At 51.2% G+C, this 26,031-nt stretch overlaps 2 long non-coding RNA genes and 1 other non-coding gene across 3 annotated transcripts in view; 2 read left to right on the top strand and 1 right to left on the bottom strand.

Moving 5' to 3' along the window:
• Window positions 1-26,031, top strand: part of LOC147572252 (uncharacterized) — an 86,043-nt gene that overhangs the window by 24,752 nt on the left and 35,260 nt on the right. The gene's annotated exons all lie outside the window — the stretch shown is intronic.
• On the bottom strand, window positions 8,549-11,026 carry LOC147572253 (uncharacterized). Its single transcript, XR_015246080.1, has 2 exons — window positions 10,910-11,026; window positions 8,549-10,328 (listed from the first exon to the last, which is right to left on the bottom strand). It is a non-coding gene; the product is annotated as an uncharacterized LOC147572253 (long non-coding RNA).
• Window positions 15,202-15,275, top strand: TRNAR-UCU (transfer RNA arginine (anticodon UCU)). The gene has a single exon. It is a non-coding gene; the product is annotated as a tRNA-Arg (tRNA).

Genomic DNA, 26,031 nt, shown 5'->3' with positions numbered 1-26,031 from the left:
CCGACTCGTGAGCGAACCCTACGTGTCAGTGGCTCATTAGAATGCAGGTGTGTAGAAAGCAGAAAATACCTGAGTTTTTCAATAAGTGGTTTTCTTGACTCTTCCTCTGCAGCGATTGCTAACCTTGTTTACAAAGCCCCTGTCCTGGCCCTGTCCTGTCTTTCTGACCCCCTGTAGCCTCCTGGCCACACCGGGTCCCCCCGGCCGGAGTATCTATCTCTAACACCCCCGACCTCTGTGCTGGCCGCCCCCTCCCGAGCTGGAGCCTTGCCTCTGTGCGAAACTGCTTCTGCTTGCACACATTAGCTTCCGTGTTACCTCCCCAGAGGGGCCTTCCTGCTGCCTCGTGACCACCTATCGTGTTCAGTTTCCATCTTAATAATGCATCTTTGGTTTGTCTCTGTCCCCTGTGCCGCTTCTTCTGTGGACAGAATCTCCAAGCAGGGAGGAGGCTCTGTCGGCTTGGAGCAAAGTTGTGTTGCCAGTGGCCAAAGGATATCGCACTGGACGATGTCTGGCACGTGATAGGTGCTTAAGAAACGCTTGACTAAACGCATGGAAGAGAACGGTCTCACTCATCACGCTGAGAGTCTTTGGTTTTACGCTCTGAGTTTTGCAATCAAGAACTTTTTCCTTCGGCCCAGAGTAGATCTCCCTCTGCCACTTAAAGTGTTTCCTTCTGGTTCGCAGAAGAAGGTATCTCTCCCTCTTCACCAGCCTCTGGAGGCCCGGAGACCGTCCGTCAACCTCCCCTCAACCTCCTGGGTGTCAGGTATGAACGTGTCCACACTCCTAACCTCCTGCCAGTTCTTTTTTCATTGGAACCTCTTCTCTGATCCCTTTTCCTTAGATACTTGGGTTCCGAACAGGTCCTCGTAGGTGAATGAGGCCATGCCTGATGGCTGCGAGTCCAACACGAGAGGCTATTCCTAGCTCTTTTGTAGCTTTTTCTGCTGTTCTTGGTTTCAGGCTGTCTCTTTGGCTCATTCCTGGTCACGTGTGGTCCATTTTGGTCCTAATATCTTGGTCAGCCCTCGAAATCCAGAGCATGCTATGGTTAGAGCAGTGTTGCCTCCGCAGGCGACACCACATTTGCCCCCAGATGCCCTGTGGGCGGCTGTCCCCTGGTGCACATATGGACATGTGTCAGACTGACCACGGCTGCTGCTGCTGCTCCTGCTCCTGTGGCTGAGCCAGAAACGGGGGCAGATGCACTTAGGGTATATTCTCACTCCGTTCCTGGGAGCCCCGGCTAGTGTTGGGACAGACTACGATGGGCCAGGAGTGACTGCCTGTCCTGCTCTAGGAGAGTTAAGCAAGTTCTAGGAGCCGTCCCTGGCTCATTGAAGAGACAGTGCAGGAAGAGCAGAAGCACGGGTTTGGAAGCCGGGCTCGCCTGTGCTTGACGGTGGACCAGCTGGGCACCTCCTTTCTCTGAGACCAGGGTATTCATTTGCTAAGCGTTAGACCTACCGTGGACTGCCCTGCCGGCTTGTGGCGAAGGGGGAGGACATTCGTGTGAAGCTCCTGAGAACTCAGTACACGTAAGCTACCTTTCCCTGTGCCCCCTTCACCCCGGAGCAGACGTGTGGGGGGCTTTGTCCACCTGCCTGGCTGGACCGTACGTTCTTGGTCGGTGCCCACTGACTCAATACAAAGTGCTACCTGGAGCGGGATTTTCCCTTTCCGATTCCTTGATGGCGCTTGCCCCGCGCGGCTGTCTCGCCAGCTCTCTGCTGCCCTCGTGTGGCCACCCTGACCCCTGGCCATTCCCGATCCTCTGCTCCCTCGGTGTGGTCGCTTTGCCGTAACGCAGCCTCTTCCCGGCGTCTGGGCCCACAGTGGCTCCTCTGCCCTCCGTGTTTCAGGCACACGCATCAAACACATCCGAGGCTAACCTCAGCCCTCTCTGGTCAGGTGATGTTATCTCGGTTCTTTCCACATCCCTTCGAGTACGCGGCCCATCTGTAAGAGGCTCTGGGGGAGCCGTGGTGAGGGCTTGTGTGCCAGCAAGGCCTCGTCAGGCTTCCGGTCCCACAGTCTGTTGCTTTGCACGACGGCAGGTTCTCTGACCCACGGGTGCTGAGAGCAGTATGTTGCCGGAGGGCGTTTAATCATAGATCTCCCCTCTTTTTTGCCCTTAAATTCGGATCTCTTTAAGTCAGTGAAGGAAAATGCAACTATTCTTGCGTTGCCCAGGGTAATGGGGGACCTTGGATAGACCCAGAGCGCCAGGACTGTGGCGTGAAGACAAGAAAACAAAGGGTCTGTGGGCTACCGCCTTCGAATCGCGTAGCTTGTCTGGCGAGGGGGACGGAGGGTTCAGGATACAGTAAGTGCACTGTTCTGTTTGAAAAACTTTGTGGGTGAGACTAAAGGGAGAAATGCATTTGGTGACCTGGCTCTAAACTAGATTTGAGAGGGTAGGACTTGCATATCAGATACCGAAGAGTCTTATCTTTCTCCCAATGTCAGTGAGAAAAATTTTGTGGCAGGATGTTATGTGATTGAGTCGGTATTTAAAGATTAGTCCTCAGATTCAAAACAACAAAGGCGTTGATTTTTTTCTCCTTCGTCATCTGTAAATTCAGCGCAGTCCCATGCTAAGTCCCGGTATTTTACTTTTATGGGACTTGCCCCATCGATCCTAACATTCCTTTAGAAAAGAAAAATCAAGAATAACCACAATTTTTTTTTTAAACACATAGGGTTCGGGAGGTTGGGGAGGTTGGGGAGGTTGGGGAGAGGGTTTTCCAGCTATGCTAAGTGACTTTAAAATGACAGCAATGAAAACATTGAAGTATTTCCCAGGAATATACAAATAGTCTGATGGAATAGGAGAGGGAGCATGGTCACAAACTAATGTGGGAATTTAGTGTATGAAGAATCATACAGTACCTCATATACTACGTTTGTAATCAATGACTGAGGGTTGGGCTGTTTCAATGAGTGGTATTAGAATAATCAGTTATCTGTTTGCAAGTTGGGATGGGGTAGGTCGAGCCCTCCCTCACACCGTATACAAAAATGAATTTCAGCTGGATGGAAGTACTGAATTTTATAAATAAACCAAACCAAAGGACATTGCTAAACACAAGAAAAATATGTTTACTCTTGGAGTGGCAAAGACATGCCCAAGCCAGACGAAGAACCCAGACTGCATAAAAGAAAGGACTGACAAGTTTTACTGCTTAGTTTTTCTTAGAAAAAAAAAAAAAAAAGATTAATTGTAGAAACCATGAACAAAATTTAAAAGTCAATGACAGACTGGAAACATTTTATTTACAATACATACAGCAAAGTATTACATGGTAACATGCAAAGTATCTAATAAATACACATAAAAAGGCAAACAATCCAATAGAAAATTAGCAAAGGATATGAGTGGGAATTTTCAGAAGAAATACAGTCATCCAGTAAACATCTGAACAACGGTCAGCTGCATTTGGATTTGGAGAAATACAAGTTAAAGTAACAAAGAGATCTGAGATTGTTAAAAAAGTATCAAAGGCCTGTCCGATTGTTAAAAATTAAAATGATGGATCATATCCAGTGTTGGCAAGTGTTTGGGGAAATAGGCAAATTCATTTATTGTCAGTGAAAATGTAAATTGGTACAGTTGTCTTGGAGATGTTTTGGCAGAATGTATCAAAATTAAAAATTAAAATACCGGTGGTGTCGTTTCCACAAATCTGTGCTGTACGTCTAGTCACACACGAGCGCCGTAATTTATGTGCCTGGATGTGAATCATGCCATTGTTTCCAGTAGTGAAAAATGGCAAACATCCTAAGTACCCATCAATAGTGAATTGGTTAAATAAATTATACTGTGCCCGTACTCTGTAATAACACATAACAGTTAAAAAGAATGAGGTAAATTTATACATACCAACATGGAAAGATAACCAAGATGTATTGTTAGGCGAAAATACCAAGAAAATACGCGTGCTATTAGCCCTTTTGTGTAACGGGAAAGAAGCCTACAGCAACATACGTGCCTCTGGTCCGTTTCATCTACGCGTAAATGTGTGTTTAAGGATATGAATTGCTAGCTACTGGCTGTGTGACTTTGGACAAGGTGCTTAACCTCTCAGTGCTTTATTTTCTGTGCGTGGCGAGTAGAGCGGATGATAATAGCACATTTCCCTTAGGGTTGTGTCACGTGAGGCTTAAATAAATGAATCTATTTGAAGGGCTTCGTCTAGAGCCTGGCACATGGTAGCTATATGATGAGTGCTTTTATTGTTCAGATACATATGCAGCTTGGAAAACTATGATATCTGCAGTGAGCGTGAGGTTTAAGGCATACGGGAGGGGGGCTATAATTATTTATATGATGTAGTTCACTTTTTTTTTTTTCCAACGTTTTTATTTATTTTTGGGACAGAGAGAGACAGAGCATGAACGGAGGAGGGGCAGAGAGAGAGGGAGACACAGAATCGGAAACAAGCTCCAGGCTCTGAGCCATCAGCCCAGAGCCCGACGCGGGGCTCGAACTCACGGACCGCGAGATCGTGACCTGGCTGAAGTCGGACGCTTAACCGACTGCGCCACCCAGGTGCCCCTGTAGTTCACTTTTTAAGAGTGACTATGTGCTTCTGTGGTGAGCAGATTTTAGGGGCTCACCCAGCTGGCTCACTCAGAAGAGTGTGCAACTCTTGACCCCAGGGTCGCGAGTTCAAGCCCCACGCAGGATGCAGAGATGACTAAAGTAGACAACACTGTAAAAAACTTATTTGGAAAGCTTCTTCTAAGGAAATCTGTGAAACGATGTTCATAGAAATCCAGGAATGAAATCCAGCAGCTCTGAACTGGGTTGGCGGCACTGGGACAGAAAGGAGGTGCCGTGGCTGGTGTTGGTTGTGGGAAAGGGCAAGGCCTGCTCTCAGTTTGGGGGTGTGAGTGACTGACCTGGAAAAGGCTGAACCACGGAAAGCGGTTGCGGAGTAAGGACAGTCTTCATGGGGTGCAGTGTTTGGGGATGGAGGAAGATTAGTTTTGCTGAAGCTGTGTTGAGGTTAAGCTTCTGGGACCCATCTCGTGGGGAATATTCAGGACCCTGCGTGTAGAGACTGGAGCCCTGGAGAAAGTGGGCCGTTTCAACACCACCCGGAGGCAGAGCAGCAGAAAAAGTCTCAAGCTCTCAGGTCCCCTTCTAAGACTTCCCTTCTAATTTTCCACTATAAAAATTAAGAAGTGTGGTATTCTGGAACAGTCTCCGGGCCAGGAGGACAGAGACCTGTTCTAGCAATTGTTTATTTTCCCCCAGCAAACGTATATTGAGCTGCTAGGACCTGCCAGATAGATGCTGCTCAGACTGACAAGATAGAAGGGGCTGGAGTTCCTCACCACCCCCTGCCCCCCACCCCGCCTGCCCCGGCAGGACACAGCCCCTCGCGCTCTGTGCTTTAAGAGCCCCGTGTGCAAGGGCGGGGACGGTGCGATGATGGGTGCACTCCAGTCTGCTAGGGCAGTGGTGGACCTCGGGGAAGATGGGGAAGACAGAAAGGGAAGTGACTGGGCTGGTTCTTCAAGGAGGAGGGGCGGCTCCCCAGCAGATGCGAGAGTGGGGAGAAGAGAAGAGCATTCTAGAAAGAGGAAACAGCGCATCCCTGGGCCTATCAGTGTGGAACCAGAACAGTTTGGGGGTTTTTGTGTTTTTAATTTTACGGAACTGTAAGTATTTTGGCATTGTGCAACATGAGGCTGGAGGTGGGTGGGGAATGGTAATAAATGAGGTTGGAAAGAGGGGCAGGAATCAGACTTGTAGATGGCCGTCAGGGTCTTCTCGGGGCTCCAGAGGATCATCAAGGGGTTTTACCTCCCAGAAAGATCACCATTGCTCTGTCGGCCATGTGTCAGATGGGTGGAAGGGGAAGGGGCCACTTGCAGAGAGAAAACTGAGGGGTTATTAACATACTCACATAGGGGCGCCTGGGTGGCTCCGTGGGTTAAGCAACTGACTTTGGCTCAGGTCATGATCTCGCAGTTCGTGGGTTCGAGCCCCGAGTCGGGCTCTGTGCTGACAGCTCTGAGGCTGGAGCCTGCTTCGGATTCTGTGTCTCCCTCTCTCTCTGCCACTCCCCTGCTCACGCTCTGTCTCTGTCTCTTTCTCTCAAAAATAAATAAACATTAAACTAAAAATCAGGGATGCCTGGGCAGCCCAGTCAGTTAAGCTTCTGCTCAGGTCATGATCTCAAAGTCCGTGAGTTCGAGCCCTGCGTTGGAATCCGTGCTGACAGCTCAGAGCCTGGAGCCTGCTTCGGATTCTGTGTGTCCCCCTCTCTCCCCCTACCCCACTTGCACTCTGTCTCTCTCTCTCTCTGTCTTTAAATAAATGTTAAAGAAATAAAAAAAAAATAATCAAATACTCGAATAGCCCTGCCTTCGAAGGATGCGCTGTCTGCAGTGGGCCAGAAGCAGCAATGGAGACGGGGGTGCGGGTGGGAGTGGGGGTGTGGGGGTGGGGGTGTGTGCATCTCAGGGCTGCAGAGAGGGAACAGGCTGATCACAGCCGCTGCTGAAATCCTGAGCGTGCACTTGGGCGAAGGCGTCATGGCGGACCCCGCCCTGGATGACCAGTCTGTCTCCCTCATAGTCTCCTCTCAAATTCGTCTTCTCCCATCAGTTCACTGTGTGTAGCCAGTTCTCTTGCTGGGGTGCAGACCTCTGTGATAGCTTACCTTGAAGCCTCCTGGCTGGGCCCTCTCGAAATTGCCTACCACATGCATCCAGAGTGATCTATGTGAAATGCACACCAAAACACAGTTCTCGCTTCCTTAAAACCCTTCACAGCCTCTGGCTTCTGCGGGATTATAATTGAAGTCCTTTAACATGATGTACGATCTGGTCTTCCGGCCACGGGCTGTCACCCCCTGCCTGGGACTCCGGGCTTCAGTGACTCCGCATTTCTTGTGGTTTCTCACACAGGAACGAGGGGTGAGGTGTAGCTTTATCACGCTGTCCTCTCTTCTTGGCGCGCCTTTCTTCCTTGGGGTCCCCAACACACGTGTGCACACACGCACACACATATGCACGTGCACGCACACACGCCCTGGCCCCGCCTCTCCTCTTGCTCCGGTGAACAACTGTTCTGACTTTGTGCAGCTTACGTCCGTGGCTCGGGCAAACCTCCTCAGACCTTCGGACCCACGTTCTCCAGTATCGTAGCATGCTGGACGTGTCTCCATAGTTGGGCAGCTTTGTTTTGGGATTCTGTTTGTTTTCTGTCTCTGACCATGCCCTTATCGAGGACAGATGTGACGTCTTCCGCGTCTTTGTGTTCCCAGTGCCTAGCACGTGTCGTGGCCTATAGCACACATTCGTGGATTTGCAGAATAAATTAATTAATAAGCGAGTAGGTGGATGGTGCTACCATGAAGTAAATTAGGGGGTCATAAAGAGCAGAGGACTTACGAGGAAATGTAAGTTCAGATTTGTACAGTTTACCATCAAAATGCCCGTGAGTCATGTAGGGAGTGTTATGTCTAGGCAACAGAATATTCCAGTCTGGGTGTCAGGTGAGGCGTCTGGCCGTAGGTGTGGAAATGGGCATGTTCGGCTCATCACAGCCAGTGCTTTTTCAGATCATTCGGGGAGACAGGAGAAGAGAAGAGAGGCCACGCATACTTTAGGGCAGTGCTTTCGACCACAACCCACAGAAGAAATCAATTCATTTATTTTCTTGTGACTTAGAACACAAGAGTCTACACAAACACCTGTAGGAGTACTGGAATGAACATTCTGGAAATGATGCACGCTCTCCTTAGAGGCTGGTGCGTTCTTCTGTTCTCTTTCTTGTTCTGTTCTGCCCTATCCTGTCCTGCCATTTCTCCTCTTTTCTACTTAATAATATAAAAATGCTGCTGACAGTCGGGCCAGCGGTCTGATAACCTCTGCTCTTAGGGCCACGGGTATTTAAGAAGGAGGGGGAGGGCCCGGTGAGGGGACAGAGAAGGAGGAGCCAAGGTATAGGAGGAGAGCCCTATAAAAGTATAGAGGAGAGAGCACAGATGTGTGTGGCCCGAAATGCTGCAGAAAGGTGAAGCGACGCTCTTGAACCTGATGACCAGGAAGCGGTTAGTGACCTGAGCAAGAACATCTCGGCACAAGCGAGGTTGGAGTCGCCGAGGAAAGGAGACCTTGAGCCTACAGCCCGGTCTCCGTGAAAACAGAGACTGCAGGCGTGAGGCTCCCTGGGGTTCTCGCCACCTCCCCTCATTTATTCCTTGTAGTGGCCTCCGAAGGCAGGCATTACTTGTGCACATTTTGAAATAAACAGGCAATCTGAGTCTCAGAGAGGTTCATGTAGGTGCTCCTCACCACGCAGTAAGCTGACGCACTGGGACTCCAACCTTGCTCAATCCTGCCTTTGAAGTCTGTATTTTTCCAAGTGGACCACAGCAGTTAGTCTATTTTTGTAATATTGGATAAGTAATTTAATTTCTATGGGCACGAGTTTACTAATCTATGTAATTACAGATGGAGAGGGTTGACAAAAATTATAGACTACAGAAACACACAAAATAAAGAGCAAACATTCACCCACTTAGCATTATCAATTTAATCTCCAAACCAGTTTTTTTTTTTAATTTATAAAAGTAATAAGATCGCGTGGTAAAAACTCAGCTAATACATAAGGTCAAAAATGAAACTTAATTATTTAAAAGTCTTTTTCCATTTTTAGCACTCAGCGATTCCAGGACGAGGCTCCTTGATCCTTTTGGTTGTCCCGTTTCCGGGGACGACTGAAGGCTAAACATACCGTCCCCTTCCCCACACTCTGTATAGAAACCCCCGTTGGAGTGACCCCATGATAGCAAAAAGAGAGCCCTGAAGTAGAGGTCAGCAAGCCTGGGGCTGGGTGCAGCGCTGTGGAAGACCAGCTGGCTGTCCTTGGGCAAAGCATCTCATTTATCTAGACGTTGGTTTCCTCTGTTTTGACCTTTGGTGACTTGAGAGAGAACGAGCCACTGGGGGGAGACCACGGGCTGGGGGGCTCGCTCACCCTCGCTAGGTGCTGCCCTCCATCTAGGGTGCTGCCCTTCCCCCACCCATCCTCCTTGTTGTCCTGTCCCTGGGGCACCTCCCCTCCATCGTAAGGGTAGGGAAGAGACTTGCGGGGAAGGTCCGAGACCGGTGTCGTGGGTGCCCTGTCTCTCAGCAGGTACCATCCGGGGACACCTGCCTGCCTGTGGCAGAGCCCAGCCCCCCGCTACTTCCTGGCTGATGACTTTGGGCCAGCCACGGCCTGTCCTTGATCAAGGTTTTTCTTTTGTAAAAGGAAGATCACGGTCGTCACTCTTTCCACAATCTAAGAGAGTGCTGATGATAAAATGAGATAAATAATTAAAAAAAATTCTTTTATCATCATTATGCCTCCTGCTAATACTGTTTCTTAGACTCTTGACAGACAGCAGGAGGGAGGACCGTGAGAATCCAACTATTTCCTTTGGGAGGAGCCTGAGGGCAACCGACTGGGTTACTCAAAGTCAAAATGCTTCCCCTGCACCCCGTCTTTGGTGTGGGGACAGCTCTGAGAAGGGCCAGTCCTGCGTGGCAGGTGGGCAGTGACCGGCTGCTGGGTAAGGACGAGCTGCAGACCCTTCTGATTTCTCAGACAGAGGCCTCTGTGCGAGGGCAGGTTTGGTCCCTGGGATTGAAATGCTCACGGTCACACGTTTGGTGCAAACTGATGCGTGGTGGCAGAACACCTTTCTTCTCTTGCTGCTGTGGAGTCGCTCTGCTCTACAGGGTGAACTTGATGTTCCCCTCAAGGCTGCTTCCTGGCTGGACGGGGAGAGGAGCTGTGGTAGAGGCCAGAGACCAAGAAAGCCCCTTTACTCCTAACAGTGGGCATAACTGATGTTCTCCCGCCCCTGGGCCTGTGACCAGAGTCATTGATGCTTTAAGGGGCCGTCTTCCGACTCTTTGGCCTCTGGCCTAGAACATCTGCCCTCTTAGGGACCACGTCACTGTGGTAACTGAAGATTAAGTAACCTGGTTGTCAGCCCGTCCCCGTGGCCACTCAGTGCCGGGCGATCAACAGGCCCAATCGGGGCCCCCAGTTTTAAAGCCAGTAGCGCATGGAGCACGGAGTCCCAGGCAGGTAAAGCAGACACAGGTGTGTGGGACGGCATGGAGCTCCTTGGACTTCTGGACGTGGTCATGGTGGAGAGAAGGACCAGCAGGTCATTCTGGACAGGAATCTGGCACCGTATGGACGGGCTGGAAGGAGACTCAGAAGAACAGGTACCGTAGACCGAAGATTTAGGAGGCGGCAGAGATCTGGGCAGCGGGGGAAAGGGAAGGAGCCTGGAGACCGAAACCTAGAGGAAAGGAAGAGAGGGCCTGATGGTGAAGGAGGGAACATATCAAGACTTCAGAGCAAGCGACGAGAGCACAGTGAGCAAGTGCGAGGTTGGAGGAGCTCAGAGGCCTGGGGAGCAGAGAGCCTCATGGCTGGTGGCGCGGTGACAGGGACAGCAGCAGGGGGCTGAGCGTGCTGGAGGCCAGGAGTGGGGAGTGTGGACAGTAGTGTTTGGAACAGATGGACCCCAGATGAGAACAGGTGGGGGTGTGGCCAAGAAACGGGGCACGCCACAGAGTAGACCCAGTGGGGGAAAGATTGGAGAGTGCCAAGTGCACACGGCAAGTGGGGAGAAAGGGCATGGACAGGAGTGTGCAGAGGTACGGACAGAGTGGGAGGGGCATGTAAGTCAGGACGTGACTAAGGGTGACGTGCCCTGGAGAAGACGGGAAATGGAGGCGACAGCAAGAAGACACCGTAAGGAGACGGGACCGGGGAGCTGGTACCGAACGCATGAGAACGGTGGCTTAGGGTCAGAACCGCAGGCGTAGAGAGAGCAGAGGAGGAACGAGGGGTAGGTAGCCCCGGGAAGTAAGTCACCTTTGGGAAATTGGGGCGAAGCAGAGAGAACGTCTCCCTCCAAATTCCCAGAAAGAGCTGGTGGGGCCTGATGGCCCACTGCCTGTCTGTTCATTAAATGCTGCTGGCTTCCTTGTGCTTCTTTTTTTTTTTTTAATTTTTTTTTTCAACGTTTATCTATTTTGGGACAGAGAGAGACAGAGCATGAACGGGGGAGGGGCAGAGAGAGAGGGAGACACAGAATCGGAAACAGGCTCCAGGCTCTGAGCGGTCAGCACAGAGCCCGACGCGGGGCTTGAACCCACGGACCGCGAGATCGTGACCTGGCTGAAGTCGGACGCTTAACCGACTGCGCCACCCAGGCGCCCCTGTGCTTCTTGACCGAAGAGAGAATTTATATCCTTGGAACACACTCTCTAGAATTCTCTACGGTTTCCTGGATTCCATCTCCGGATTCTTCACCATTCCTCAGACTCCCTTGAGGGTGGACCTCTGTGTGGACTCCTCTGACCTTGACTCGTCCCTGGAGGTACGGTCCATTGTCCAGACAGCCTGGGTCCAGGTCTCCCCTTGGGGAGTCTTGAGAGTAACCCATTGTGCTGTGCTAGACTTGGAATCTAGGATGTGATGATTCAGGTAGAATTTGCCCTTATTTGTCCTCTTTTGGCTTGATTCGCAGGCCCACTAATTACCTGGATCATTGCACTTCTTCCCTCTTAGAGGAAGCTCTGACTTCTCAGAGCTCCTTTGCAGCCTCCCTGGAAGGTGCTTAGCAGAGGGGTGAAGGGGGCTAAAATAGGGAGGTTGCTGAAGTAGGGACATACCACTTTTAGAGGATGGGCCCACCGTGGATGTGAAGGAATAGGTTTGGGACAGAGCAGGCACAGCAAGATGAGGCCATCATGGGTAAGGACTGTATGGTCCAAACGTCTATTTCAACTGTCTCATTCCATCTGAATCCCTTAGCATTTAAAACACGGGCTGATCGTTAAACAAAACAAAACAAAACAAAAAAAAAACAAAACAGGTCACGATCTCGCGGTCCGTGGGTTCGAGCCCCGCGTCAGGCCCTGGGCTGATGGCTCGGAGCCTGGAGCCTGTTTCCGATTCTGTGTCTCCCTCTCTCTCTGCCCCTCCCCCGTTCATGCTCTGTCTCTCTCTGTCCCAAAAATAAATAAACGTTGAAAAAAAAAATAAAAAAATAAAAAAATAAAACACGGGCTGATGGATACAGGCACCCTAGGGAAGCTGTGAGCAAGACCACAGTAGGGTGTAGGATTTAATTTTATTTGTTCCTGGGCCAATGGGAGATTTTTTTCTTTTTTCTTTTGGCATTTATCGTATTGTATCCCAGCAACACTTTATGAATGAAATAATGTATGAGCATCACCGGTGTGTCTGTGGGGTCAAAGAGTGGTATTCAGTTAGAGGCGTGAGTAATGTTTGAGTCATGGACCTTTGGAGAATTAAATCAGTGCAAAACATTTTTTGGAAAAGGAATGGACTCATGTTCTCAAGGGTCTGCATAAACACAAATGGTGTACCTAGTTTAAAAGAAGAAGACGTACTGTCCTCAATCATTGGGAATGACTTAACTTCACCTTTCCTGCCTCATTGCAACCACCGCTTTCTTTGATGGTTTCCCTCCTCATTTTTAAATTAAAAATCCAGTTTGGAGACATTATTCACACTTATCAAGAAGCTTTATCTGATTTATGGATGATAAAGTGAAGCTAGATAAGTCAGAGACGTCCCTTATTTGAGAAAAACCTTGGACAGTCCAGAGGATTTTTGTTGATAGAGATCGTGAGGAGAAGGGGTCCTGGGAGGGGGGTTTTGCTAGAATGGGGAGATTGCTGTGGGGGTGAGGGAAAATTAAAGGAAGGTTATTCAAGAGGCAGGGGGCAACTCAGGCACCAGAGGCGAGACTTGTGACTCATGGGACTGAGGCAGAAAGGGGACGACACCTTGCTCTATGAGGTCACAGCTAATCTTTATCCATGGCACTTATCATTGCCCCCAACTCACCCTGGGGAAGTGGAAGGCTGTGAAGTTCGTTTCCTCAGGGATTCGGGGCAAGTCAGCTGCAGTTTGCTACTGCAGCTGGATCTTCGTGTGAACTTGGAAAACTTGACACCTTATTCGGTGGGCCATAAGACGGAGTTTGGCTTTTCTCCTGTACATCTTTCAGAATAGTTCCTATGCTGCAATTTGCCCACAGGGTCCTTGAGGGCGGGACCGTGCCATTATTTTCCCTCATCGCAGTATCCCCAGCACCAAGCAAGAGCATTGCACGCAATGAATGGGACCCTTGGAAAGTGCTGGGGAGCTGGGACTCTTCATTCAGGGTGTGGAGAACACGTGACCTCTTCAGAGGCAACAAACCTTTGGGCAAAGCTCGGGACAGGCAGATTTGGGTATAGGATGCCATCTTTATGAAGAGTGGGGGGCGTGGGTCTGCGCCTAAGAGAACTTTGGTGGAGCCTGATGGGAAATGTCCTGAGGACCTGTTTTGCATTCGCGTGGTTCCTGGCTGGCTTGGGAGGTTGAGCTTCCCTCTACAGGCACCCGAGGCTTCCTGACTAGCCCTTTGACTGGCATCTTGTCACTGGTCAACCCAAGTATTGTGATAGCTGGCCAGCTTTGAGTTCTGCGTGTCATGTTCTTGGAGTAGTCTAGGGTAGGTGTATTAAGAAAGGCCTGTTCTCTGCCTCTAGGTCCTGGGGGCGGGGAAGGCAAGCTTGGTTGGGTGGCTGGCTCTTCCCAGGTGTTGGTCTTCTCCTGGCCCCCTGACCCGACTGACTCACCTTGGTCCCATGCTTGCCCAGATCTCCTCCTTGGGGCTGTGTGAGCTGAACGGCCAGGGGAGGGTGAGTCTTAAGAGTTCTCAGGGCCCTCCGAGATCTTCCAGTCCAAGAACGTTGTGTTGTCACATCGTCCTTCACTTGACCATCAGCCGGCCTCGCGGGTTAGAAAGAATGGCCTTAGACTGTGATGGGAGTCAGTCGGTGGTGTCGAGTGCTGGGAATAGATGCACACACACAGGGAAGGTGGGGGAGTCAGCTCTCTGCTTGTATTGTAACCTTTTAAGTGGGAGTGGGGTGGGGAACACCGAGTCGGTCTTTAAATCATTGCATTGCCATTGGGAGCATGGAGGGCAACTGTCCCCTGAATGTGTCTGGCAGTCAAACGAGAGAAAAAGAGCAGAAGCTGAGGTGGGAATGACTTGGATTAGACATTCAGAAGAACCAGCCCCGGGGTGGGGGGGACACTGTGACCAATAGTGATTAGCAACTGTAGCCTTCCAAGGAGCCTTTTAAAACTAGGAACTGTTTTCCTGGATCTGGGCTGGGTGTGGAGGTCTTTGTGTGTGGTTACGGAGGGCTGGCCCATTTGATTGTCCTCGGATGCCTCAGGCAAGCCCAGCAGCTGAGAAAGCCCCAATCTTTAAATCCGGGGGTCCTGGGAAGAGAGGAGGGCAGACTGGGAGCTAGGGAAGGTGGGGGAGGGGAGCAGGTAGGTGATCGCCGAGGGCTGTGCCAGGACCATCTGTATTTCATTAGGGAGCTGCCACTCTCACCCTCCTCTCTCTTTGTCACACACACACACACACACACACACACACACACACACACACTCACCACACTTCCGTCTCTTCCTCATCCATAATTCCAGGGGAGATGCTGAAGGCATAGCACATCAGACCCTGGCTATCTCTTCCCGTGCTTGACAGGTTGACGGGTGCGGCTCTTAGGGCTGAGAGCTGGACCCGTGTCCCGGAGCCGGCTTCCCCGCCTGGTGCTGCCTCCGCCTTCACGCTGTCTCTTTACGGGAGCAGGTCCTTTGTCTCGGGAAAGGAGGGCTTCCCTGGATCCCCCAGCTCTGCCCAGCCCCTGTCTGAGAGCATCCGGGTGGGATGAAACCACAGCGAGGGAGAGGGGTGGCGGTAGACCTGGTCCCTGGTTCCCTGGCTGGGCTGGGTGAGCTTTGCCTAATTAGCATGAGAATAGAGAGCCTTTCCTGCCTCCTCCCTGGGGATGGAGAGGAAGGGGCCCAGGCTCCAGCTCCATCCTGCCCCATCGGAGCTTCTGGGACTGAAAACGACTGCCGCCCCGGTCCTCCAGTCCTCTGAGGACCCAGGACCCACGGTACTGGGAAAAGCTTTGACGGAGCCTGCGGGTGGATCTCCACTCCAGATTTTCCAGCTGTCCCTGCCCCCCCACCGCTCGAGAGAGCAGGATGCCCGAGATGGCTGGTGATGCAGAAGGTATGTGCTTTTTCAGTTCTGGTGCTGATGCTGTGTGTGTGGTGAGGTCTCTGTGGCGCAATGGACGAGCGCGCTGGACTTCTAATCCAGAGGTTCCGGGTTCGAGTCCCGGCAGAGATGGTCACCTGGCAGGTGCCTCTTTTATTTTGCGTGCTGTCATGCTAGGTTGATAATTACATTTATCTCTCCCTGGAGGCTCTGGGGAAGAGAAAGGAAACCTCTTTCCTTGGGAATCGTGGACCTCCTCTCCTTTTCCCTTCCCTCCCTCTTCATGCTTTCTCTGTTCCTCCCTTACGGATTTTCATTGTCTAGCAGAGGCTCAGATGTCTGCTGCTTCTCTCTGCTCGGCCCGACTGACACAGCCATTGAATCCTTTGCCTCCTAGGACCATCCACGGGCACGCAGGGACCAGGGTGCCAGGGCACGGGTTCGGGGACCACTGCGGTTCCCTCCTTCTCGTCTGAGAACTCAAACAGGCAGACTGACCCATATGCCCCTGAGGAAACGTCCAGCTGTCCTCAATGGTAAGGGTCCCCTTGCCCGGGGTGGCTCAGGGGCGGGTGGGGTCATGCAGAGGACAATTTATTCACCATCATTGTCATTCCTGGAGCTTTCCGTGCTAAAGCTCTTCACCCACTTTCTCGTCTACAAGGTGAGATGTGGTCATCGCTCTGTCTTCGTGGAGTAAACCGCACAGCAGCACACGGATTATCCGTGGCAGACGGACTTGTCCGGGAAACTCCGAGGTCTCCTGCGCCTGGGGAAAAAGTTGGTAGCCTTTCCTGTCTGCAGGGCAGACTCTGAGGGTGGCGTGTGGGTGTTATTTCCGGAACTCCCCGTCGCCATCAGGACATCTCACCCCTCCTCGTCCTCCTTTCCCTTCTGCTCTCCTGCCCTGCCTCATCTCATGGCCACATTCAGCAAGGCTGGGAGCTTGGGTTTCTACTCTGGGCTGGGCGGGCTCTCTCCCCCTGGCGTACTGCAGCTCCAGCCTATTAGTCAGAGCGAGCCGCCCATGCTTGGACGTGACCTCCACCCCAGCTGAACCCAGGAAACCTGAGACACACCACACAGCTCTCCTCCCTCTGCTGGGGTGGGGAGTCAGTATCTCTCTTACGTGGGGCTCTGCACGGGCATCCAGCGGACGCAGCCCTGCACTCAGGCTCCAGGAAGCTGGCGCAGGGTGAGGGGGCCAGTCCACACAGGGTGCCGCCAAACCATGCCAAGAGGTGGGAGCTGATAGGACAGATAGGAGGACTCTGGCGGGAGCCTTTAGGACACCTGCACGTCTGCAGCAAATTGAAACTCCTGAACTTCATTTGAAGTGGGATAGTGCTTTACAGAAACTTAGAATTCTCGCAGGAAGAGCCCACAAGGCTTTACCCTTCTGAGTCCTTTTGGAAGAACACCAGCTCAGGTATTCACTACCTCCAACAGCCCCACGGACGTGCCCTTCGGAGGATACCGGTGTGGACCGGAAATTCCTGGGCAGACCCTTCTGGAGTCTTTCTTTATTGTTAGCCCTGCTCATCCTAGATATTTTTGCTTTAAGCTCTGAGGGGAGAAATTATTGCGTGGGGGATGAGGTGGGGAGAGAGTTTGGCAAAGGGGCCCATGTCACCTTTTTAACCCATGTCCAGAATATTATGTCACCCGGGGTCCCCTTCATCGTTCTGTTGGGACATGGCTGGTCCACCATAAGAAGTGGGAAGGTTGTCGCTCTATCACTGTTCAAAGTTGGGGCAACGGTGCACATGCATTATGGCCGGTTCCAAGGCTTGCTCCGTTCTAGAGGTTTTCTAGGAATAAAGGCTTCATGAAATTGTGGGGGTGAGGGTTTAGGGGTGGAAACGGGGAGGGGACGTGTGCCCAAGTGGGCACTGGATCGAGATTTGTTCAAATGTTTGATCAGGGTGCAATGTAGCCCAGCCCCTCGGGTGAGGCTCAATACCGGTGAGGACTGAAGCCCGTGGACAGCCCCCAAACATGATTTTAGCCAGCCATTTCCATTTCCTACCTTGGAATTAGAAGATCTGAACTTGAACTGCTTATTTATAATGACAAGGTTGCTTTATGTGTCCTCCAGATGGCAAACTGAATGAGAAAGTCCATGGTACGACTCTGCACAAATACATAGCCTATGTCACTTCTGGGCTTGCTTTCTGTCTCCCCTTGGCATGCGGAAAGTGTGCCTGGCTTCAGAGTAGGGAAAGGTCAGGGTCTCAATGGTCAGCCCCTGTCCAGAACATCCAGGGTGGCGGTGAGCCATCATCTGGGGCCGACATTGACTTGTGCTCCCCAAGAAAGAGGATAGATTGGACCTTTGTGCAGGTGGGGTCCTTCAGAGAGCAACCGTTCTCTCTGTGCCTTAGCTGGGAGCTTCGTCTCAGCCGGGTAGGTAGAGGTACCTGCTAGCTCCACCGCTCAAGGGAACTAGAAGCTTCCACTTACTCACACATCACTCAGCCTTCAGCTACCTCAGTCTCTGAGGAAGGGGTGTCCTGGGAACTTGAAGAAGGGTATCATAAGGACTGGGGGGCAAGACTTTTCACTTTGGTAAAAGTTTCTTTATGTGTGATAATAGCTTTTTCTGAATAGGTGGGGGATGACTTCTGATTTATGAATATCATAATGGCTGTATTGTAAAGAGCCTCAGACTCTACAATAGAAATCAGTGGTTTCTTTGAAAGTCACTTTCCTGGAGGACTCAAATGCTTCAGAGGTGCTGGGGGTGGTCATTAATTACAGAGTATGTGGGCAAGATGTGTCTTATTTATTATTGTATTCTCAGTGCCTGAAATATGGTAGGCATTTGATGGATATATTTAAAGAATTAATGCTGACTTAGATTGGCTATAAATTATGTAGATGGGAGAGAAAGAAATGTAGCTTCAGGGATCAGGGGCACAAGCAGTATCTTCATGCATGAATTCATTAACTTTACAAATATTCATCAAGCTCCCATGTCGTGCCACTTCCCATGACCCACCAGGATCCACATTAGCACTGCCTGCTTCCCGCATGGAGTGCGTGTTCCCATGGCAGAGATAAGGGTTGGGTGAGCGAATATTACTATGAAAGAATTGTAGGTCAATGTACCTGCTGGAAGAACCTAACTGATGATAGAAGGTAGAGTGATGTGAGGCGTGGTGGCCACGGAAGACTTTCGCAGGAGGTGACATTGAACGAAGAATGAGTGAAACCAGAGAGATCAACTAGACCAGAGAATGGGCGGTCCAAACAGAGAAAGAGCCACAGCAGAGACCCTTAGGGGGGCGCCAGCTGGATGGCTTTGGAGGAAAGCACCGAGGTCAGTGGCTGGAGCGGAGGGAGAGATGGGGAGGTTGGCTCAGGGTTGCCTATGGGGCATGTCATAGAGGGTGAGGTTCTCAGCCCTGTCACACCCAACTCTGCCTTGCATAGTGCGCCCGGTATTTGCTCGCTTCTTTACTTTCCCGGGATGAAATTCATAGGTAGCGTAACCTTCCTGCGCACAGTAGTAAGTCAGTGTGATGTCTTTGTAATATAAGACAAAGATGAAAGGAAAGAAATGTACAATAAGTGATACATACAGCACACTGGCAGTCTTACAGTTACACGAAGAATCACCTGTGGCACGACAGCTATCACGTATTCACAGACCAATGCAGGCACGCCTCGTGGCTGACTTAGGCATCACGAGGGATGTCACGTACCAGCAGTGTTGTGGCTTTTCAAACTGGTGAGCACTGCTGATAAATTTGTGATCAAGATAAATTCAGTCTCCTCGCAAAGATTGCAGCATTTTGCATTCAGGCGTAATTGAGGACGCTTTAAACCATGCAGAAAGCTCTCTGCATTTGTATGTAAAAGCAAGTGAAATTCTAGGCCCAGATACCATCAGCTAGCTTTCCAATAGGTCTTCCAGAAGAACCTCGCCACAGGAGGTGAATCTCCATTGTGTGAGGTGCACCTGCCCATTACAGGACGTGGGACCCCAGGGGCCCTTTCGTCTACAGCTAGTTCTGGTGCCCGGTTGTTACCAGAAGTTACAGCAGATTCTCAAAACACTTCCTCGGGGCAATTCCAGACGTCAGGCTTGTAGGTCAGGCTCTCCTTTGTGTTAAAGAGAATCATCAGTGGGTTTGAGCAGTTGAGTGCAGGGATCTGGTTTCCATGTTACAAGGCTAATTTTGGCTGTTGATGGAGACTAGTGTGGTTGGGGACAGGGGCGTGTTTGCAGGTCTGCTGGAGGCAAAGCCTTCTGGAAGCGGGGAGGCGTGGCGCGGTGGTTCCCAAGTGCTGGTGCCCGTTGCACCAGCGGAGGAGGGTTTTGGAACAATATCCACCTACAAAAGTGATTTATCAGCTTTGGAGAGCCGAGCGGGCCTGGATCACTTACATTTTGCCTGAGAACTAATTACTTTTATTTATTGCCATTACAACGGTTGTCACCTACTAGCAAAAATGTTCGTTTTGTTTGTGTTTAAAAGGCATAGCAAATGGAACTTCCTCCCCCAAACATTATTTCGGTGTTTACGTCCTTAGCGATTTCTGTAAATTACAATGGAACAGGATGTCTTTCAACTTCTCAGTGTCCTCCTTAGCGGGTGGATCTCTATGCCTCTGTGATGATAATGCTGTTCCACTGAGAGCTCTGAGGAGGGCTCCCTGGAGAGAACGGAGGGAGGACGGGGGATACGATAGGAGGCGCTGGAAGAGGAGCTTAGCGGAAGAGGCGACCGCCTGAGGTCGACGGACCTGGGTCTCTGTCTGAGGTCTGGCTGCTTACCGTCTGTGTGACCCTGGGTGTGCACTAGGCGTCTCGAGCCCTGACTTCCTCATCTGGAGAGCAGCCAAGTAACACCTAGAATGAAACGAGGGAAAATGTAAAAGTGTCTGGATAATTAGGCACACGGTAGGAGTCAAAACACATGCCAGCTTCCTTTATTTGTGGACAGCCATCAGCCTTGTTTCCTGGAGACCGTGGTGAGGATGTGGGGGGCTTGGCCATGGGCCACCTGTTGCTGTCCCTTGGAGATGCCCGGGCATAGTGGATTGCTGGGTGGGGGGGAGGGAGGGGAGAAATGCATAGAGTTGCCCTCCAAGAGCACGTCTTCCCCTGTGGTCACTGTGGGGACCCTGCCTTGTAGCAGTCATTGTGCAGCACGGGGAACAGACCTGTGAAGCCTCTCTTGTGAGCGATGCACGGCCTTGAAGCCTGGGATGAGGCAGGTGTGTCCATCCCCGTGGTGCAGGGAGAAGAGACCGGAACGTGGCCACTGGGGTCCTGGCTGGGGCCCTTCCTGGGATCATTCCCTGTGGAAGACCCACCTCTGGTCTCCGAGGAGCGTCACCTGGGAATCACTCACAGCCCCTCGTTATCTTTTCTTTCTTTTGCTACATCTGCAGGCCGCTTTTGAGGAGAGAAATAGTACCATCCAGGACAGCAGACGGCGTGGAACCAAGTACATGTATCTTGTAGGGATACAAGACTTTTTTTCTTTTCTATTGATGCGCAAACTTCTAACAGTGTTTTCAAAACACTTGTCCCTAAGTGTGCTCCTGACAGCGGAGGAGGGCGGTGGCTTACCCCCAGGTGTCGGGAGCGGAGCCTACGGTGGCTTTGGCCAAGTTCGGCATTTCCTTCAAGTCTTCTGCTTTGTGTTACGTTCTAGTGCAAACTTTGGGTTCTACTTTGTTAGATCTGCACTTGTTAAGGGCGAAAGATAACTAGCCGGTCTTAACTCTGACAGTAAAAGTGATGCCTGGCGTGCCTGAGTTATAAAAGCAAAGAAATACGTTCAGATTAAAAATGAGCTTATGAACTGAGCGTCCACTCAGAGATGAAGGGGAAGAGAATCTAGAGACAGGTTAAGGAGCTAGAAACCTGACGGGGAATAAACACTAATCCATTTTCTCATTCAAAAAATGTGTATTTAGTAACCACTTTGTGCCAAGCATTGAGCCAGGTGCTGGGATACTCTGCCGAGCAGAAGAGACACATTGTCACACATGAAGTTGAGGCTAAGGGGGCATCTGGGTGGTGCAGTCAGTCGAGCATCTGAGTCTTGATTTTGGCTCAGGTCAATATCCCGTGGTTGTGGGATCGAGCCCCACGTTGGGCTCTGCAACTGAGCACCGAGCTTGCTTGGGATTCCTTCTCTCTCTCTCTCTCTCTCTCTCTCTCTCTCTCTGTCTCTCTCTCCCTCTGCCCCTCTCCCCTGTTCTCTCTCTCTCTCTAAAATAAATACAATGAAAAAAATTTTTTTTAAAATTGTGGCTGTGAGTGAAAGGGTGATCCCTGGGGCAGAGCAAGTCTGCAGTGAGGAGCTGACCTCTTCTTGGAGGCCAGGAAAGCTTCCAGGCAGTGACTCTGGAGTTGAGTCCCAAAGGTCAGTAGGAAACAATGAGGCAGAGAATGCAGGAAGGAGCTTCCCAGGCAGAGGAACAGGGGGTGCCAGGGTCTTGCGGTGACAGAGAGCGGATGAAGAGAGGCGAGGGCGGTCACGCCATGGAGGAGCAGGTGGAAGGAAGGCGACGTGGAGTCAGAGAGCCAGAGAGAGAGGCAGGGGGCTGACCCCACAGGACCCGGTAGGAACTACAGCGGGTTTTGTCCTTTTCTGAAAAACAGGGGGAAACCACCGGGAGTTTTAAGCTAAAGAACCGCATGATTAGACTTGCATTTTAGGAAGCGGGCTCCGGCTGCAGGTCAGAGAACAGCGTGGAAGGTGCCAGGAGACAGGGGGAGCTGATGAGAGTCACCACCGGGGCGGCACCGAGGAGCAGTGCCGAGTGCTGGGGCAGCTCTGGCGGGGACGACGATGGAGAGAGAGGCAAGAAGATGGGTTGTGGAGCTACGTGTGAGCTGAAATGTGCAGGATTTGGTGACAGATTGGAAATGATAGAAAGAGGAAGGCCTTGTCCAGGGCGGCTCTACGATTTCTGGCTTTCGTCCCATTGACCAGGATAAGAAACACGGCAAGAAGGCCACGTTGGGGTAGAAAACGGCGAGCTCAGTTTTGGGCTTCTCATTTTGAGGTGCTTCCGAGATGACCAAGAGATGTCGGGTCTGCATGAGGTCGGGTCTGACCTGCTGATCTGATCTGGGGAGTCGGCGGCATGTTGATGGACTTGGGGCCAAAAGCGCCAGTGAGGTCAGCTGGGGAAGGTGCCGCGTGAGAGGGGCCGGGGTCGAGCTAAGACGACTCCAGCATCGAGAAGAGGAACAGAGGAGAGGAGAGGAACCGGGAACAGCACCACTCCCAAAGCCCGGGGAGGCAGTGCCCACGGAGGCGTCTGGGGGAGTGTCACGTGTTACTGACGTGTCCAGAGCGGTCATAACTAACATAACCGTTGGGTCAAGTGGCGTGGCAGTTGGTGGTGGGAGCCGTCTCGGCGTCTGTGAAACATCAAGACAAGAAACCAGACCGCAGCCGACCGCGGCAGGGATGAGCTCAGAAGGTCCAGGCCACTCTCAGAAGTTTGGCCGAGAAGCTGGTGACCTGGGGGGCAGGGGGGAGCCAAAGAAGGAAACCTTTTTTGTTTTCCTACTTTAAGGTGTCCGATTATGGACGCTTTCATAAATAAACTGATGGAGCATCAGGGGGCCGTCCCTGATCTCGACAGCGATCAGCTCACGGCCAGCCTGTATCTGGACCCCCACCCATTTAGTTTGTGGCAGAGACTTGAGCCCCTTGAAATCCACAGGGAAGGAAACTGTTGAGAGGGAGAGTTTGAATATTCGGGAGAGAGAGAGAAGCGAGGCACGGATGATCGCCAGGGTCTGTGAGAAGGTGGAGGCGGATGGATGTCGTGCACGCGGGAAGGGGTCACCTCTGGGAAGCTGGCAGGTGCCCCTTTATTACGGCTCCAGCACAGACAGAGGGTGAAAAAGGGACGTGTGTGCAGATCAGACGTCAGGAAGGTAAGAGATCTCACCTGATGGCGGAGCCAGTCCACGCCATCCTCCCCCAAGTCCTCCTCCTTCTTTTAAATTGAGTTGTCAGAGAAGGTGGGACCAGGAGGACGGTGGATGTTTGAAGAGAGCGTGGAACGATGTTGGGTTAGTCATTGTGAACAGAGAGTGAGAACGCAGCAGGGAGGTGGAGTGTTTACTGGACGGTTTTAAGAGCTCATTTGGAGGAGACGGATTGGCCCGGAGAAACAGACTCCATTCACGTACCTCTATGTGCACATTTGTACGTCGGGCTTGTTAGTGTTTGCTTTCGTAATATAGTATCGTTGCCACTCTTTTGCCTGGCGGGGGAATGTGTCTACGCACGTGTGTGTGTGTGTGTGCGCTTTACGGAGGCCACAGACTCCACAATCTCCCGAGCGTGTGATCAGAATGTATAGATCTCAAAAGGGAGGTGATTTTAATGCTTCCAATGTAGATGTGACTCACGGGCGTGGGCGCCTGTGTTTTGCATGAGTTGTTTGAGGGTGCCACCTGCTGGAAAGCGCTCGCCACGTCGCCAGCCGGGTTTTTCCAGCCTTCCTTCTCTGGGAAGTCCACGTTCTCGCCCGGGGCATGCACCCTCTGATTCGGGAGTGGTGTTTCGTAGATGCTCCTTTACCTTCCTTTTTGTGTTAAAGCAGGAACACCAAAATGCGTTCTTTTCTGCCTTGGTTTTGGCCAAAGACCACACGTCCCCTGTTTCAGGGCATTTGTCGTCTGTAAACCTCATCTGTGATCCATCTTTGAAAGACGACAAGTAAAATGTCAGATTTACCTGGAAAGAGCGTGGGGAAGAAAAAGAGTGTTGGTTAGAGGTGTGGGAAGTCTAGGCTACAGAGGCCAGCTTTGTCCAGATTATGAGATGTGCTTCTCGGAGTTTCTCAGATCTGGGATTAGTGCTCCAGCCCTTCCTACGCCCAACTTCCCTCCTCGTTTCCTTGACTAGATGTGCATTTCTTCATGGTGTCCAAGCTGGCCCTTCAGGGCCCTTCTAGTCGGCTGTAAGTGATCTTTTTTATAGTCTAACTGGCCCAGAATGCCGTGTCCGTTAACGTTTTTTCTCCAGGGCGCTTAGGTCCCACGACGAAACTGCTCCTGGTGTCCAGCTTTTCATTCCGTAATTTCTTTCCTTCAAATTAACTGACACTATGGGAGAATTCTGGGACAGATCGCTCTAATTGCTTCCTCTCCGTTAATTCAGTCAATAACTCTTAATTATGGTCATTTTACATATACAAATTCAGTCATGACTCATAGGGAATTCAGTCAGAGCGACGTACTGACTCATTCACAGGAAAAGCAGTGCTCGTTCATTTGCTCAGCTGGTCTCCATTAAGTGCCTGCTCTGTGACAGAAGTTTTGGAAGCCGGTGGGGGCCATTGGGGGCAACGAGGCGGTCATGACTGGTCTTGGCAGACGGAGCTTGCTGTATAGTGTGGAAAACACTGATTATCATCCCGACTTCTGCTGAGTTCTCTGCTAGGAGAAGTCCAGACGGTGTCACGGACTACCTGGAAGCCAGAGAGTTATGGAGGGCTTCCTGGAAGAAGAGGGATTAACCCATGACCGAAGGCGAGAACACAGAGATGCCGGGTGGGCTATGGGGCAGAAGCCTGAGAGTCAGATTGTGGAGAGGCTGATAAACCTTTTTAAAGTGTTTGGGTTTTTTTTTCCCTTAACAATGAGTCTAGTTGACCTCCATTTCCACACATACCTAGGATTTTTATTTTCTTGTGATGAGAACTTTTAAGAGCTACTCTTGTAGCAACTTTCAAATATACAATATAATAATTATTAACTATACTCACCATGCTGTACATTACATGCTCAGCACTGCCTTCACCCATTTCGCTCACCCTGGCCCCCACCTCTGGATTTTATTCCAAGATTTTATATTAAGAGCAAATACCAGGAGTGCCTGGGTGGCTCCCTCTGTCAGGTGTCCAACTTCGGCTCAGATCATGATCTTGTGGTTCCCGGGTTCCAGCCCCGGGTCGGGCTCTGTGCTGACCGCTCAGAGCCTGGAGCCTGCTTCGGATTCTGTGTCTCCCTCTCTCTCTCTGCCCCTCCCCTGCCCATGCTCTGTCTGTCCTCTCAAAAAACAAATAAATGTTAAAAAAATTTTTTTAAAAATAGAGCAAATACCAACCGATGAAAGATTTTAAGTGTGTATGTGTAAGGGGATGGTGACCACACTCAGATTTCTATTTTGGGAAGGTTATTCTAGCTGATATTTGGAGCAGGATGGAGGGGAGGCCTGATCAGACATGAGTTCGAAAGTATGTGTGATGTGGGCCAGGCTTATATTAGGGCAGTGGAACCGGAGAGAAGTTGATGGATCTGAGAGAGGTTGCATGGGTGGAGAACGCTTGCTGGAAATTGGTTGTAAGAGGGGGATGGGAAGGAGAACGGCCCAGGATGGCACCCAGCTTTCTGTGTTGGGCAGAGGAGGGAACGGACGCTTCACTTCGTGAAACATGGAGTACAGGACAAGACGCAGATTCTCAGAAGGGCCTGGGGGCGAGTGTTCCCCCTTTGGATGTGCTGAATTTGAGACCTGTCACGTGGGGGGGCAGGTATGCCAGCGAGGACCTGGCACTCTGCAGAGAAATCGGGCCAGAGGCACAAGTTAGGAGTCACCCACCTGTCGAGAGTAAATGGATGTGTGGGGTGTGGCCAAGGGCTCGGGGAATGTAGAGCGAACAAGGAAGAATGGCCAAGAAGGAGCCCCGAAGACCCCATCACTTAAGGAATCGTTACAGGAGGCAGAAGCCAGCAAATGAGGCCCGTCAGAGAGGAAGAAAACCAGGAGGGCTGCTGTGGAGCTGGGTGAGAGAAGCTTCTCGAAAGGGTGCCTGTGGCACCATGCAAATGTTGCTCAAAAAAGGACTGGTGTTTTCTGTGGGATTTAGTGATAGGCGGCCTCGTCAGGTGCAG

This window comes from Puma concolor, chromosome E4 (genome assembly GCF_028749965.1).
Source record: "Puma concolor isolate L17-30 chromosome E4, mPumCon1.1.hap2, whole genome shotgun sequence".
Lineage (NCBI taxonomy): Eukaryota > Metazoa > Chordata > Mammalia > Carnivora > Felidae > Puma > Puma concolor.
This window is presented reverse-complemented; position numbering and strand designations above follow the sequence as displayed.